The following is an 18,777-nucleotide window of genomic DNA, read 5'->3' as shown; positions in this document are numbered from 1 at the left end:
CGAAAGGCAAAATCTTTGTTGCTAAGAACGGAACCTTTCTTGAGAAAGAATTTCTCACTAAAGAAGTGACTGGAAGAAAAGTAGAACTCGATGAGATTGATGAATCTATACTCGTTCATCAGAGTAGTAGCGCGATCGGAAGTTGTACCTGTACCGCCTACACCGGCAACAGAGGAAGCTAATGATAATGATCATGAAACTTCGAACGAGGAAACTACTGAACCTCGCAGATCGACAAGGGAACGTGCCACTCCTGATTGGTATGATCCTTGTCTAAATGGCATGATTGTGGATAACAATGATGAGGACCCTGCAACGTATGAAGAAGCGATGATGAGCCCAGATTCCAACAAATGGCAAGAAGCCATGAAATCCGAAATGGGATCCATGTATGATAACAAAGTATGGACTTTGGTAGACTTACTTGATAGCCGAAAGGCTGTCGAAAATAAATGGATCTTCAAGAGAAAAACAGATGCTGATGGTAATATTACTGTCTATAAAGCTCGACTTGTCGCAAAGGGTTTCCGACAAATTCAAGGAGTTGACTACGATGAGACTTTCTCACCTGTAGCAAAGCTAAAATCTATGAGGATATTGTTAGCAATAGCTGCATTTTTCGATTATGAGATTTGGCAGATGGATGTCGAAACGGCGTTCCTTAATGGAGACATTGAGGAAGAGTTGTATATGGTACAACCCAAAGGTTTTGTCGATCCTAAAAATGCTGACAAAGTATGCAAACTTCAGCGTTCAATCTATAGACTGAAGCAAGCATCAAGAAGTTGGAACCGACGCTTTGATAAGGTGATCAAAGACTTCGGGTTTATACAGTGTGATACATCTCCGACGTATCGATAATTTCTTATGTTCCATGCCACATTATTGATGATATCTACATGTTTTATGCATACTTTACATCATATTTATGCATTTTCTGGAACTAACCTATTAACGAGATGCCGAAGAGCCAGTTGCTGTTTTCTGCTGTTTTTGGTTTCAGAAATCCTAGTAAGGAAATATTCTCGGAATTGGACGAAATCAACGCCCAGGGGCCTATTTTCAGACGAAGCTTCCAGAAGACCGAAGAGTCAACGAAGTGGGGCCACGAGGCGGCTAGACGATAGGGCGGCGCGGCCCAGGTCTTGGCCGCGCCGACCTGTCTCCTGGGCCCCTCGTGTGGCCCCCTGACCTGCCCTTCCGCCTACAAATAGCCTTCGTCGCGAAACCCCCAGTACCGAGAGCCACGATACGGAAAACCTTCCAGAGACGCCGCCGCCGCCAATCCCATCTCGGGGGATTCAGGAGATCGCCTCCGGCACCCTGTCGGAGAGGGGATTCATCTCCTGGAGGACTCTACACCGCCATGGTCGCCTCCGGAGTGATGAGTGAGTAGTTCACCCCTGGACTATGGGTCCATAGCAGTAGCTAGATGGTTGTCTTCTCCTCATTATGCTTCATTGTCGGATCTTGTGAGCTGCCGAACATGATCAAGATCATCTATCTGTAATGCTATATGTTGTGTTTGTTGGGATCCGATGGATAGAGAATACTATGTTATGTTGATTATCAATTTATATCTATGTGTTGTTTATGATCTTGCATGCTCTCCGTTATTAGTAGAGGCTCTGGCCAAGTTGATGCTAGTAACTCCAAGAGGGGGTATTTATGCTCGATAGTGGGTTCATGTCTCCGTGAATCTGGGGGAGTGAGAGAAACCTCTAAGATTATGGATGTGCTGTTGCCACTAGGGATAAAACATTGATGCTATGTCCGAGGATGTAGTTATTGATTACATTACGCACCATACTTAATGCAATTGTCTGTTGTTTTCAACTTAATACTGGAAGGGGTTCGGATGATAACCTGAAGGTGGACTTTTTAGGCATAGATGCATGCTGGATAGCGGTCTATGTACTTTGTCGTAATGCCCAATTAAATCTCACAATACTCATCATATCATGTATGTGCATGGTCATGCCCTCTCTATTTGTCAATTGCCCAACTGTAATTTGTTCACCCAACATGCTATTTATCTTATGGGAGAGACACCTCTAGTGAACTGTGGATCCCGGTCCATTCTTTACATCTGAAATACAATCTACTGCAACTGTTCTACTGTTTTCTGCAAACAATCATCATCCACACTATACATCTAATCCTTTGTTACAGCAAGTCGGTGAGATTGACAACCTCACTGTTTCGTTGGGGCAAAGTACTTGGTTTGTGTTGTGCAGGTTCCACGTTGGCGCCGGAATCCCTGGTGTTGCGCCGCACTACATCTTGCCGCCATCAACCTTCAACGTGCTTCTTGGCTCCTACTGGTTCGATTAAACTTTGGTTTCATACTGAGGGAAAACTTGCCGCTGTACGCATCACACCTTCCTCTTGGGGTTCCCAACGGACGCGTGCTGTACGCGTATCAAGACTGTTTTCTGGCCCCGTTGCCGGGGAGATCAAGACACGCTGCAAGGGGAGTCTCCACATCGCAATCTCTTTACTTTGTTTTTGTCTTGCTTTATTTTATTTACTACTTTGTTTGCTGCACTAAAACAAAACACAAAAAAATTAGTTGCTAGTTTTACTTTACTTGCTATCTTGTTTGCACTCCATATTAAAAACACAAAAAATTTAGTTACTCGCATTTACTTTATTTTTATTATCATGACTAGTCCCGTAGTTGTTACTCTATCACCTGAGGAATCAATCTTCACTTTTAAACAAGGAGGTGAAGAGAATTTTAAAGAAGCTTGGTCTAGAATTTTTGATTCTTATAGTAAAACTGAACCTAAAATGACCTTAAGTTTGCTTCTTAGTAACTTTTATTTTGGGCTTATTCTTCGCTATAGATATGCCTTAGATGCTGTAGTAGGAGGAGATTTCCTTCATTGTGATGGGGATCAAGTTTTTAATGCCATAAGGAAATTGATTACATCATTTAGCTCCGATAATAATTTTGATCCATCTCATGCTAGCATGCATAATAGATTAAACACTATTGAAACAAATATATCCTGCTTAAAAGAAGTGTATAACCAAATTCGCGAATACTATGATTATGTTCCATTAAGCTTCGAACCTTCAATGTGGGTGCCTACCGTTAAAGCTACTATTGGTGGTGAAACTTTTCCTGCTGGTTGTGATATTATGTCTGAGTTTTGCCTTATGCCTAAAAGTATTTATGAATCTTTGACACTTTGGGAACTTACTGAAGGGGGAGAAGAAATAACTCTTACTGATAACTCTGTTATAATTCCTAAGGGTATAGCTGAAGGTGTTTTCACAACCTTTCTTGGAAGGACGGTATCCACTGATTATCTCGTTATTGAATGTGTAGGGACAGGACAAATCACGCTTGGAAGATCCCTGCTGAAACTCATGGGAGCAGTCATAGATGTTGGGAAAGGCACTCTAAATTTTACCTCTACACCCGGATGTGGTCATGTATTCCCTAGACCAAAGAGTAGGAATAAGAGTAAGAAGGGTAAGAGCAACACCCCTGGTAAGAATGTCAACGCATCATTTCTCGATAATACTTGATACACACTTTCCGCGCCTAGCTGAAAGGCGTTAAAGAAAAGCGCTTATGGGAGACAACCCATGTTTTTACTACAGTACTTTGTTTTATATTTGAGTCTTGGAAGTTGTTTACTACTGTAGCAACCTCTCCTTATCTTAGTTTTGTGCATTGTTGTGCCAAGTAAAGTCGTTGATAGTCAGGTTCATACTAGATTTGGATTACTGCGCAGAAACAGATTTCTTTGATGTCACGAATCTGGGCAAAATTCTATGTAGGTAACTCAGAAAATTATGCCAATTTACGTGAGTGATCCTCAGATATGTACGCAACTTTCATTCAATTTGAGCATTTTCATTTGAGCAAGTCTGGTGCCTCAATAAAATTCGTCTTTACGAACTGTTCTGTTTTGACAGATTCTGCCTTTTATTTCGCATTGCCTGTTTTGCTTTGTTCGATGGATACTTCGATTCCATTGACTTTCAGTAGCTTTGTGCAATGTCCAGAAGTGTTAAGAATGATTATGTCACCTCTGAACATGTATATTTTGATTATGCACTAACCCTCTAATGAGTTGTTTTGAGTTTGGTGTGGAGGAAGTTTTCAAGGATCAAGAGAGGGAGATGATACAACATGATCAAGGAGAGTGAAAGCTCTAAGCTTGGGGATGCCCCGGTGGTTCACCCCTGCATATATCAAGAAGACTCAAGCGTCTAAGCTTGGGGATGCCCAAGGCATCCCCTTCTTCATCGACAACATTATCAGGTTCCTCCCCTGAAACTATATTTTTATTCCGTCACATCTTATGTGCTTTGCTTGGAGCGTCGGTTTGTTTTTGTTTTTGTTTTTGTTTTGTTTGAATAAAATGGATCCTAGCATTCTTTGTGTGGGAGAGAGACACGCTCCGCTGTTGCATATGGACAAGTATGTCCTTAGGCTTTACTCATAATATTCATGGCGAAGTTTCTTCTTCGTTAAATTGTTGTATGGTTGGAAACGGGAAATGTTGCATGTGGTAGTGTATAATAAAATACTTGTAGAACATTGAGCTTTGATAACTTGATTCTTTGCAAATGTTTTGAGGTATTTAGATGGTAAGGCTTGCTGGATAAATAAGTTAAAATTAGTAGTGGATTGTTGTCTTTAAGCTTGTGCCGTACTACAAACTCTATTTAAATAGTTGAAGACGTAGTTGGACTTGATAGCTTTCCATGTCTGAGAGTTCATCGTAATAACTAAGTTGTGCTGAAGGTCGAGGGAGCTAGCGGGGTGCTTGTGCCACCGTGAACGGCCCTCCTTGGAATAAATTTTAATCATGCTCTTAATGATGAACCTGCTAGTTGTTTGCAATAAGCTTGTGAGTTCTTTTTGACTAATGTTAAGCTACGGTTTTTGACACTTCCACCATCCAAATTTGCTAGCCTCTTCGGTACTGTGCATTGCCTTTTGCTCACATTGAGAATTGTGCATACTTCGCCAGTACATCCAAACTCGTGGGAGGACTTTCTCTTGTTCTCCTACACATAAGCCCATACATCTCCTCAAAACAGCCACCATACCTACCTACCACAGCATTTCCATAGCTGTTCCGAGATATATTGCCATGCAACATCCATTTTACATTACATGCCATGTTGTCATTTATTATTTATATATTGCTTTGCATGATCATATACAGCTGATGTGTGGTTTACCCATGTTACGCTAGATCATTGCACATCCTGCTACATTGGCAGAGGCATACAATTTCATACATCATGTTTCATTCATTATGAGTTATTTGTACCAAAAAGTGTGTTGTCATATTAGGATGTTGCCCCTAAAAATGAAAAGAGCCGTGGAGGCCATCAAAAAGAAAGAAAAAAAGAGAAAGAAAAAAAAGAAAAAAAAGAGAAAAAAAAGAGAGAATAAAGAAAAAGGGGGCAGCATTACTATCTTTTATCCACACTTGTGCTCATGTTTTAGCACCCGCATTATTCATAGTCATCATTTGTGCTCATGTTTAGCACCTACATTCATATGAGAGAGTTTTCATGTTTTATTAGTATAACTATGTGGGGAATTTACACTATAGACCTTGGGTTGTATATTCCAATGATGAGCCTCCTCAAAAGTGCTCTAGGTCTTCGTGAGCAACCAAGTTGGATGCACCCCCACTAGTTCCATTGGAGAGCTTTCATACACATATAGCTCTATGTGCATCCGTTGCATGGCAATCACTACTCCTAGCATAGCTTCGATCATAAGGCTTCCTCTTGTCTAATGGTCATTTACAGCTTTGCAAGCCTTTCTTCCATTTGGCCTTCCAAACCCCCATTAACGTTCTTTATGCCATAACATCCTGGTGCTAATACCAAATGCTTGCGCTCACCGGTTGAGTAGACTTCGAAACAGTTGATTCATGACGTTCATGTTTATGTTTACTTGACTGAATCCTTCTTATGTTGTGAAAATTTACTTGATGCTTGGAATGAAGGATAGAACTTCTATGCTGAATACTTAACACATCCTTAATGAACTTTGTACGGTTGCATGTCTTTAAAGCAATAGTTCATGAAAACTTCTAGCTTGTCTAACTCTTGCATTATCATCTCTTATATCAATATAGATACTTGCTTTGAATGATTTGATCTCAGCTCATATGCTTTACAATAGTATGATCAAGGTTATGATGGCATGTCACTCTTAAATTATCTTTGTTATCGTTTACCTGCTCGGGACGAGCAGAAACTAAGCTTGGGGATGCTGATACATCTCCGACGTATCGATAATTTCTTATGTTCCATGCCACATTATTGATGATATCTACATGTTTTATGCATACTTTACATCATATTTATGCATTTTCTGGAACTAACCTATTAACAAGATGCCGAAGAGCCGATTCTTTGTCACATCGATGTTTTTGGTTTCAGAAATCCTAGTAAGGAAATATTCTCGGAATTGGATGAAATCAACGCCCAGGGGCCTATTTTCACACGAAGCTTCCAGAAGACCGAAGAGTCAACGAAGTGGGGCCACGAGGCGGCCAGACGATAGGGCGGCGTGGCCCAGGTCTTGGCCGCGCCGACCTGTCTCCTGGGCCCCTCGTGTGGCCCCCTGACCTGCCCTTCCGCCTACAAATAGCCTTCGTCGCGAAACCCCCAGTACCGAGAGCCACGATACGGAAAACCTTCCAGAGACGCCGCCGCCGCCAATCCCATCTCGGGGGATTCAGGAGATCACCTCCGGCACCCTGCCGGAGAGGGGATTCATCTCCCGGAGGACTCTACACCACCATGGTCGCCTCCGGAGTGATGAGTGAGTAGTTCACCCCTGGACTATGGGTCCATAGCAGTAGCTAGATGGTTGTCTTCTCCTCATTATGCTTCATTGTCGGATCTTGTGAGCTGCCGAACATGATCAAGATAATCTATCTGTAATGCTATATGTTGTGTTTGTTGGGATCCGATGGATAGAGAATACTATGTTATGTTGATTATCAATTTATATCTATGTGTTGTTTATGATCTTGCATGCTCTCCGTTATTAGTAGAGGCTCTGGCCAAGTTGATGCTAGTAACTCCAAGAGGGGGTATTTATGCTCGATAGTGGGTTCATGTCTCCGTGAATCTGGGGGAGTGAGAGAAACCTCTAAGATTATGGATGTGCTGTTGCCACTAGGGATAAAACATTGATGCTATGTCCGAGGATGTAGTTATTGATTACATTACGCACCATACTTAATGCAATTGTCTGTTGTTTTCAACTTAATACTGGAAGGGGTTCGGATGATAACCTGAAGGTGGACTTTTTAGGCATAGATGCATGCTGGATAGCGGTCGATGTACTTTGTCGTAATGCCCAATTAAATCTCACAATACTCATCATATCATGTATGTGCATGGTCATGCCCTCTCTATTTGTCAATTGCCCAACTGTAATTTGTTCACCCAACATGCTATTTATCTTATGGGAGAGACACCTCTAGTGAACTGTGGATCCCGGTCCATTCTTTACATCTGAAATACAATCTCTAATCGTTTCTGTTTTTTTACGCAAACAATCATCATCCACACTATACATCTAATCCTTTGTTACAGCAAGCCGGTGAGATTGACAACCTCACTGTTTCGTTGGGGCAAAGTACTTGGTTTGTGTTGTGCAGGTTCCACGTTGGCGCCGGAATCCCTGGTGTTGCACCGCACTACATCTCGCCGCCATCAACCTTCAACGTGCTTCTTGGCTCCTACTGGTTCGATTAAACCTTGGTTTCATACTGAGGGAAAACTTGCCGCTGTACGCATCACACCTTCCTCTTGGGGTTCCCAACGGACGCGTGCTGTACGCGTATCACAGTGTCATGGAGAGGCATGTATTTACAAGAAAGTGAGTGGGAGCTCTGTAGCATTCCTGATATTATATGTAGATAACATATTATTGATTGGGAATGATATAGAACTATTAAGCAGTGTAAAAGGTTATTTGAATAATAGTTTTTCAATGAAAGACCTTGGTGAAGCATCGTATATATTAGGCATCAAGATTTATAGAGATAGATCAAGACGCCTAATAGGGCTATCACAGAGTACATACCTGGACAAGATTCTAAAGAAGTTTAGAATGGACGAAAGCAAGAAAGGGTTCTTACCTATGTTACCAGGCAAGGTCTTGAGTAAGACTCAAGGACCGGCTACGGCAGAAGAAAGAGAAAGGATGAGTAATATCCCCTATGCCTCGGCAGTAGGATCTATCATGTATGCCATGCTATGTACTAGACCGGATATAGCACATGCTGTTAGTTTGACTAGCAGATATCAAAGTGATCCAGGAATGGAACACTGGACAGCGGTCAAGAATATCCTGAAGTACTTGAAAAGAACTAAGGATATGTTTCTTTGTTATGGAGGTGAACAAGAGCTCGTTGTAAATGGTTACACCGATGCAAGTTGGAACACTGATCCTGATGACTCTAAGTCACAGTCTGGGTACGTGTTTATATTGAATGGTCTGCATGATGGTGGGCAAGCTCGAAGCAGTGCACGGTGGCGAAGTCTTCAACAGAATCAGAGTACATAGCGGCTTCACAGGCTTCATCAGAAGCGGTATGGATGAAGAGGTTCATTGTAGAGCTCGGTGTGGTTCCTAGTGCATTGGACCCATTAATCATTTACTGTGATAACATGGGTGCCATCGCCAATGCACAAGAGCCAAGGTCACACAAGAGGCTGAAGCATATCAAGCTGCGTTACCACTCGATTCGCGAGTACATCGAAGATGGAGAAGTAAAGATTTGCAAAGTACACACTGATCTGAATGTAGCAGATCCGTTGACTAAAGCTCTCCCTAGGGCAAAGCATGACCAACACCAGAATGCCATGGGTGTTAGGTATATTACAATGTAATCTAGATTATTGACTCTAGTGCAAGTGGGAGACTGAAGGAGATATGCCCAAGAGGCAATAATAAAAGTGGTTATTATATATCTTTATGTTTATGATAAATGTTTATATGTCATGCTATAATTGTATTAACCGAAACATTAGTACATGTGTGATATGTAAACAACAAAGAGTTCCTAGTATGCCTCTTAACTAGCTTGTTGATTAATGGATGATTAGTTTCGTAATCATGAACATTGGATGTTATTAATAACAAGGTTATATCATTATATGAATGATGTAATGGACACACCCAATTAAGCGTAGCATAAGATCACGTCATTAAGTTATTTGCTATAAGCTTTCGATACATAGTTACCTAGTCCTTATGACCATGAGATCATGTAAATCACTTATACCGGAAAGGTACTTTGATTACACCAAACGCCACTGCGTAAATGGGTGGTTATAAAGGTGGGATTAACTATCCGGAAAGTATGAGTTGAGGCATATGGATCAACAGTGGGATTTGTCCATCCCGATGACGGATAGATATACTCTAGGCCCTCTCGGTGGAATGTCGTCTAATGTCTTGCAAGCATATGAATGAGTTCATAAGAGACCACATACCACGGTACGAGTAAAGAGTACTTGTCAGGAGACGAGGTTGAACAAGGTATGAAGTGATACCGATGATCAAACCTCGGACAACTAAAATATCGCGTGACAAAGGGAATTGGTATCGTATGTGAATGGTTCATTCGATCACTAAAGTCATCGTTGAATATGTGGGAGCCATTATGGATCTCCAGATCCCGCTATTGGTTATTGGTCGGAGTGAGTACTCAACCATGTCCGCATAGTTCGCAAACCGTAGGGTGACACACTTAAAGTTGGATGTTGAAATGGTAGAACTTGAATATGGAATGGAGTTCGAATATTTGTTCGGAGTCCCGGATGAGATCCCGGACATCACGAGGAGTTCCAGAATGGTCCGGAGAATAAGATTCATATATAGGAAGTCATTTTATGAGATTTAAAATGATCCGGAAGGTTCTATGGAAGGTTCTAGAAGGTTCTAGAAAAGTCCGGAAGAAACCACTATGGAAGGCGGAGTCCCAAAGGGACTCCACCTCCATGGCCGGCCAACCCTATAGGGGGAGGAGTCCCAAGTGGACTCCCCCTATGGGGGCCGGCCACCCCCCCACATGGAAGCGGGGAATCCCACCCCAAGTGGGATTCCCACCTTGGGTAGGTTTCCCTATCACATGGAAGGTTTTGGGTTCGGGTCTTATTCGGAGACTTGTAGTCCAACACTTGGGGTTTCCACCTATATAAAGAGGGACAAGGGGAGGGGGCCGGCCACCCCAAGAACCACCAAGGTGGCTGCACCCCTTAGTGGCCGGCGCCCCCCTCTCCCCAAACCCTAGCCGCCCCGCTCCTCCACTTCCCGCACGCTTAGCGAAGCTCCGCCGGATTTCTCCACCACCACCGAACCACGCCGTCGTGCTGTCGGATTCAAGAGGAGCTACTACTTCCGCTGCCCGCTGGAACGGGGAGGTGGACGTTGTCTTCATCAACAACCGAACGTGTGACCGAGTACGGAGGTGCTGCCCGTTCGTGGCGCCGTGATCAAGATCTTCTACGCGCTTTTGCAAGCGGCAAGTGAACGTCTACCGCAGCAACAAGAGCCTCATCTTGTAGGCTTTGGAATCTCTTCAAGGGTGAGACTCGATAATCCCCTCGTTGCTACCGTCTTCTAGATTGCATCTTGGCTTGGATTGCGTGTTCGCGGTAGGAATTTTTTTGTTTTCTATGCAACGTTATCCTACATTTATCCCTAGTGGCAACAACACATCCACAACCTTAGAACTTTCTGTCACTATCCCAGATTTAATGGAGGCATGAACCCACTATCGAGCATAAATACTCCCTCTTGGAGTTACTAGCAAAAACTTGGCCAGAGCCTCTACTAATAACGGAGAGCATGCAAGATCATAAACAACACATAGGTAATAGATTGATAATCAACATAGCATAGTATTCTCTATCCATCGGATCCCAACAAACACAACATATAGCATTACAGATAGATGATCTTGATCATGTTAGGCAGCTCACAAGACCCGACAATGAAGCACAATTAGGAGAAGACGACCATCTAGCTACTGCTATGGACCCATAGTCCAGGGGTGAACTACTCACTCATCACTCCGGAGGCGACCATGGCGGTGAAGAGTCCTCCGGGAGATGATTCCCCTCTCCGGCAGGGTGCCGGAGGCGATCTCCTGAATCCCCCGAGATGGGATTGGCGGCGGCAGTGTCTCTGGAAGGTTTTCCGTATCGTGGCTCTCGGTACTGGGGGTTTCGCGACGAAGGCTTTAAGTAGGCGGAGGAGATAGGTCAGGGGGCGACGCGAGGGGCCCACACACAAGGCCGGCGCGGCCAGGGCTTGGGCCGCGCCGCCCTAGCGTCTGGCCACCTCGTGGCCCCACTTCGTATCATCTTCGGTCTTCTGGAAGCTTCGTGTGAAAATAGGCCCCTGGGCGTTGATTTCGTCCAATTCCGAGAATATTTCCTTACTAGGATTTCTGAAACCAAAAACAGCAGAAAACAACAACTGGCTCTTCGGCATCTCGTTAATAGGTTAGTGCCGGAAAATGCATAAATATGACATAAAGTATGCATAAAACATGTAGATATCATCAATAATGTGGCATGGAACATAAGAAATTATCGATACGTCGGAGACGTATCAGCATCCCCAAGCTTAGTTTCTGTTCGTCATTCCAGTGTAAACGATAACAAAGATAATTTCTGGAGTGACATGCCATCATAACCTTGATCATACTATTGTAAGCATATGTAATGAATGCAGCGATCAAAACAATGGTAAATGACATGAGTAAACAACTGAATCATAAAGCAAAGACTTTTCATGAATAGTACTTTCAAGACAAGCATCAATAAGTCTTGCATAAGAGTTAACTCATAAAGCAATAATTCAAAGTAAAGGTATTGAAGCAACTCAAAGGAAGATTAAGTTTCAGCGGTTGCTTTCAACTTGTAACATGTATATCTCATGGATAGTTGTCAATGCAAAGTAATATAACAAGTGCAATATGCAAGTATGTAGGAATCAATGCACAGTTCACACAAGTGTTTGCTTCTTGGGATGGAGAGAAATAGGTGAACTGACTCAACAATAAAAGTAGAAGAAAGGCCCTTCGCAGAGGGAAGCATTGATTGCTATATTTGTGCTAGAGCTTTGATTTTGAAAACAAGAAACAATTTTGTCAACGGTAGTAATAAAGCATATGTGTTATGTAAATTATATCCTACAAGTTGCAAGCCTCATGCATAGTATACTAATAGTGCCTACACCTTGTCCATATGCAACAGCGGAGCGTGTCTCTCTCCCACACAATGAATGCTAGGATCCATTTTATTCAAACAAAACAAAAACAAAAACAAACCGACGCTCCAAGCAAAGTGCATAAGATGTGATGGAATAAAAATATAGTTTCACTAGAGGAACCTGATAATGTTGTCGATGAAGAAGGGGATGCCTTGGGCATCCCCAAGCTTAGACGCTTGAGTCTTCTTGAAATATGCAGGGGTGAACCACCGGGGCATCCCTAAGCTTAGAGCTTTCACTCTTCTTGATCATATTGTATCATCCTCCTCTCTTGACCCTTGAAAACTTCCTCCACACCAAACTCGAAACAAACTCATTAGAGGGTTAGTGCATAATCAAAAACTCACATGTTCAGAGGTGACACAATCATTCTTAACACTTCTGGACATTGCCTAAAGCTACTGAAAGTTAATGGAATCGAAAAATCCATCAAGCATAGCAAAACAGGCAATGCGAAATAAAAGGCAGAATCTGTCAAAACAGAACAGTTCATAAAGACGAATTTTATTGAGGCACCAGACTTGCTCAAATGAAAATGCTCAAATTGAATGAAAGTTGCTTACATATCTGAGGATCACTCACGTAAATTGGCATAATTTTCTGAGTTACCTACAGAGAATTAGGCCCAGATTCGTGACAGCAAAGAAATCTGTTTCTGCGCAGTAATCCAAATCTAGTATGAACCTTACTATCAACGACTTTACTTGGCAAAAAAATGCACAAAACTAAGATAAGGAGAGGTTGATACAGTAGTAACAACTTACAAGACTCAAATATAAAATAAAAGTACTGTAGTAAAAACATGGGTTGTCCCCCATAAGCGCTTTTCTTTAACGCCTTTCAGCTAGGCGCAGAATGTGTGTATCAAGTATTATCAAGAGACGAAGCATCAACATCATAATTTGTTCTAATGATAGAATCAAAAGGTAACTTTATTCTCTTTCTAGGGAAGTGTTCCATACCTTTCTTGAGAGGAAATTGATATTTGATATTACCTTCCTTCATATCAATGATAGCACCAACAGTTCGAAGAAAAGGTCTTCCCAATATAATGGGACAAGATGCATTGCATTCAATATCCAAGACAACAAAATCAACGGGGACAAGGTTATTGTTAACGGTAATGCGAACATTATCAACTCTCCCAAAGGTTTCTTTGTAGAATTATCAGCAAGATTAACATCTAAATAACAATTTTTCAATGGTGGCAAGTCAAGCATATTATAGATTTTCTTAGGCATAACGGAAATACTTGCACCAAGATCACATAAAGCATTACAATCAAAGTCATTGACCTTCATCTTAATGATGGGCTCCCAACCATCCTCTAGCTTCCTAGGAATAGAAGTTTCGCGTTTTAATTTCTCTTCTCTAGCTTTTATGAGAGCATTTGTAATATGTTTCGTGAAAGCCAAGTTTATAGCACTAGCATTAGGACTTTTAGCAAGTTTTTGTAAGAACTTTATAACTTCAGAGATATGGCAATCATCAAAATCCAAACCATTATAATCTAAAGCAATGGGATCATCATCCCCAATGTTGGAAAAAATTTCAGCAGTTTTATCACAGCGATTTAATGATTTTAGCGATTTAGGCAGTTTTTCGCGCTTTGCATTAGAAGTGGAAACATTGCCAACACCAATTATTTTACCATTAATAGTAGGAGGTGCAGCAACATGTGGAGCATTAGCATTGCTAGAGGTGGTAATAGTCCAAACTTTAGCTATATTATCTTCTTTTTCATTTTCTTCTTTTTCCCACCTAGCACGCAATTCGGCCATCAATCTTATATTCTCATTAATTCTAACTTGGATGGCATTTGCTGTAGTAACAATATTATTATTATGGTTTTCATTAGGCATAACTTTCGATTTCAAAAGATCAACATCAGCAGCAAGACTATCGACTTTAAAAGCAAGTATATCAATTTTCCCAAGCTTTTCTTCAACAGATTTGTTAAAAGCAGTTTGTGTACTAATAAATTCTTTAAGCATGGCTTCAAATCCAGGGGATGTGTTCCTATTATTGTTGTAAGAATTCCCATAATAATTACCATAGCCGTTGCCATCATTATAAGGATATGGCCTATAGTTATTACTAGAATTGTTCCGGTAAGCATTGTTGTTGAAATTATTATTTTTAATGTAGTTTACATCAACATGTTCTTCTTGAGCAACCAATGAAGCTAACGGAACATTATTAGGATCAACATTAGTCCTATCATTCACAAGCATAGACATAATAGCATCAATCTTATCACTCAAGGAAGAGGTTTCTTCGACAGAATTTACCTTCTTACCTTGTGGAGCTCTTTCTGTGTGCCATTCAGAGTAATTAATCATCATATTATCAAGAAGCTTTGTTGCTTCCCCAAGAGTGATGGACATAAAGGTACCTCCAGCAGCTGAATCCAATAGGTTCCGCGAAGAAAAATCCAGTCCTGCATAAAAGGTTTGGATGATCATCCAAGTAGTCAGTCCATGGGTTGGGCAATTTTTAACCAAAGATTTCATTCTTTCCCATGCTTGTGCAACATGCTCATTATCCAATTGTTTAAAATTCATTATGCTACTTCTCAAAGATATAATTTTAGCAGGGGGATAATATCTACCAATAAAAGCATCCTTGCATTTATTAGTCCATGAATCAATACTATTCTTAGGCAGAGATAGCAACCAATCTTTAGCTCTTCCTCTTAATGAGAAAGGAAACAATTTTAATTTTATAATGTCACCATCTACATCCTTATACTTTTGCATTTCACGTAATTCAACAAAATTATTAAGATGGGCAGCAGCATCATCAGAACTAACACCAGAAAATTGCTCTCGCATAACAAGATTCAGTAAAGCAGGTTTAATTTCAAAGAATTCTGCTGTAGTAGCAGGTGGAGCAATAGGTGTGCATAAGAAATCATTATTATTTGTGGTTGTGAAGTCACACAACTTAGTATTTTCAGGAGTACCCATTTTAGCAACAGTAAATAAAGCAAACTAGATAAAGTAAATGCAAGTAACTAATTTTTTTGTGTTTTTAATATGGTAAACAAGATAGCAAGTAAAGTAAAACTAGCAACTAATTTTTGTGTGTTTTGTTTTAGTGCAGCAAACAAAGTAGTAAATAAAATAAAGCAAGGCAAAAACAAAGTAAAGAGATTGGAATGTGGAGACTCCCCTTGCAGCGTGTCTTGATCTCCCGACAACGGCGCTGAGAAAACGATTCTTTGGCGCAAAGTTGACGTGGGAGTTAGAGATCCCTGTGATGTAACTTTTCTTCAGGTCCCCGCAACGGCGCCAGAAAACAGTCTTGATACGCGTACAGCACGCGACCGTTGGGAACCCCAAGAGGAAGGTGTGATGCGTACAGCGGCAAGTTTTCCCTCAGTAAGAAACCAAGGTTTATCGAACCAGTAGGAGCCAAGAAGCACGTTGAAGGTTGATGGCGGCGAGATGTAGTGCGGCGCAACACCAGGGATTCCGGAGCCAACGTGGAACCTGCACAACACAACCAAAGTACTTTGCCCCAACGAAACAGTGAGGTTGTCAATCTCACCGGCTTGCTGTAACAAAGGATTAGATGTATAGTGTGGATGATGATTGTTTGCGGAAAACAGTAGAACAAGTATTGCAGTAGATTGTATTCGATGTAAAAGAATGGACCGGGGTCCACAGTTCACTAGAGGCGTCTCTCCCATAAGATAAATAGCATGTTGGGTGAACAAATTACAGTTGGGCAATTGACAAATAGAGAGGGCATGACAATGCACATACATGATATGATGAGTATTGTGAGATTTAATTGGGCATTACGACAAAGTACATAGACCGCTATCCACCATGCATCTATGCCTAAAAAGTCCACCTTCAGGTTATCATCCGAACCCCTTCTAGTATTAACTTGAAAACAACAGACAATTGCATTAAGTATGGTGCGTAATGTAATCAATAACTACATCCTCGGACATAGCATCAATGTTTTATCCCTAGTGGCAACAACACATCCACAACCTTAGAACTTTCTCACACGTCCTGCATTTAATGGAGGCATGAACCCACTATCGAGCATAAATACTCCCTCTTGGAGTTACTAGCAAAAACTTGGCCAGAGCCTCTACTAATAACGGAGAGCATGCAAGATCATAAACAACACATAGGTAATGGATTGATAATCAATATAGCATAGTATTCTCTATCCATCGGATCCCAACAAACACAACATATAGCATTACAGATAGATGATCTTGATCATGTTAGGCAGCTCACAAGACCCGACAATGAAGCACAATTAGGAGAAGACGACCATCTAGCTACTGCTATGGACCCATAGTCCAAGGGTGAACTACTCACTCATCACTCCGGAGGCGACCATGGCGGTGAAGAGTCCTCCGGGAGATGATTCCCCTCTCCGGCAGGGTGCCGGAGGCGATCTCCTGAATCCCCCGAGATGGGATTGGCGGCGGTGGCGTCTCTGGAAGGTTTTCCGTATCGTGGCTCTCGGTACTGGGGGTTTCGCGACGAAGGCTTTAAGTAGGTGGAGGAGATAGGTCAGGGGGCGACGCGAGGGGCCCACACACTAGGCCGGCGCGGCCAGGGCTTGGGCCGCGCCGCCCTAGTGTCTGGCCACCTCGTGGCCCCACTTCGTATCATCTTCGGTCTTCTGGAAGCTTCGTGTGAAAATAGGCCCCTGGGCGTTGATTTCGTCCAATTTCGAGAATATTTCCTTACTAGGATTTCTGAAACCAAAAATAGCAGAAAACAGCAACTGGCTCTTCGGCATCTCGTTAATCGGTTAGTGCCGGAAAATGCATAAATATGACATAAAGTATGCATAAAACATGTAGATATCATCAATAATGTGGCATGGAACATAAGAAATTATCGATACGTCGGAGACGTATCAACTGGTGGTGACCTTCATGGCAGTGCCTCAGAGCTGGAGCCAACATGTGTTTGTCAGTCCTTCAGATCGGCAGCTTGGTCTTCTCGACATTCTCCATATTTTGCTAGATCAGCTTGGTTAAGAATAGCAAGACATGGCAATTAGCCAATGATACCGCAGTATATACTAGAAAACAAAGTGATCGAGATGGTGCACAAAACAACGGGTGAGAGGAAGTGTCACATTTGGATAAACTTGGTTTTCTTACACCACATCATGAATGGTGATACATAGAAACTAGCCAATGGGGCCGCAATGTGTGCTAGGCAACGAGCGACTAAACTGGTACATGAACCAAAGGTGAGAGGCAGTGCCACGTTCGACCAGACTTGGCTTTTCTTAAAGCACGTCGCGAATGGCGAGACATGGCAACTAGCCAATGAGGCCACACAGCATGGCGACCAAGGATTGGGAAGGTACGTCCTACCGTAGTCGTCTCTATACTCTTCTCTATTATGTCCCAAGGCAAAAAAAAAACACTTCCACGTGGGACTTGTTCAATGCCTACTTCTAATGATGCAAGTGATGTGCACATGGGATGGCATGTCTCCTGTCCAGTGGGATTAGCGGAATTATAGGAGGTGGTACACATGGATCCCGCAGGACCCAACTAAACTAGTCTTTGAATCCTTCAACGGTATGGTTAGCACCTTCACCCTGCACGAGCTTGCTCTTCCCAAGCCCTCACATCTACATTGGCAGGTTACGAACGAGCTTATTGAACGTGAACGCTTATCTTGCCGGCCCAAGGCAACATGTCCACTAGCGGTGACAAGGTCTTGACTTGTCAATGCCTACAAGTTGTAGACTAGGGTTTCGTGGAAAGTAGAGGGCAAGTAGATTTCGAAGGTTTCAGCCAAAATGTTGCTCGACTGCTAAAAACTAGGGTTGTGTTGACAATGAATCGATGCTTTCTTTCTCCCTCGACTCCCCCTTATATAGGAGGCGGAGCCGAGGGTTTCGTGATGTACAAGTTACAAACAGCGAGAGACTCTTTGAGTTCGTCCCATATAATTACCTAAATATAATATTTTAACTTATATCTTTTATTTTATTGTTTCAATTATCTAAATATAATATTATTTGTTGAATTATTCATTATCTTTTATATTATGTAATGTTTAAGTTTGAAATTTAATTCAAACTTGTTTCAAAAGTATTCACTCAATTGTATGTGTTGAATTCAAATGTTTCCCCTCTTTCGAAACCCTAATTCAAAAGAGATCATGTCCAAGTTTATCGCACTATCGAAACCCTAACCCTAGCTGGTGTCGAGAGAGAAACTTGTTCCCTCTTAGGTTTTTATGCAATTAAGCGTGAATTTTTCTCTAGTTTTGCGATGCAATGCACATCCCTTTTCTAATTCTACCCCGCAAACGTCTGAAATCCTGGGATATTACACGGAACGACAACAATTCCCTGTGGCATTCTAGCAGCACTTCACGATCAACTCATTTAACTAACACTCAATTGTTCCACGGTTCAACAACTTATGCTTCTGCAACATCAAAGTGTTAGCTAACCGTGTGTAAACTTTGCTTAGT

The sequence above is a fragment of the Lolium perenne genome, chromosome 6 (genome assembly GCF_019359855.2).
Source record: "Lolium perenne isolate Kyuss_39 chromosome 6, Kyuss_2.0, whole genome shotgun sequence".
Taxonomy (NCBI): domain Eukaryota; kingdom Viridiplantae; phylum Streptophyta; class Magnoliopsida; order Poales; family Poaceae; genus Lolium; species Lolium perenne.
The sequence above is the reverse complement of the archived record's forward strand: the minus strand, read 5'-3'. Positions refer to the sequence as shown.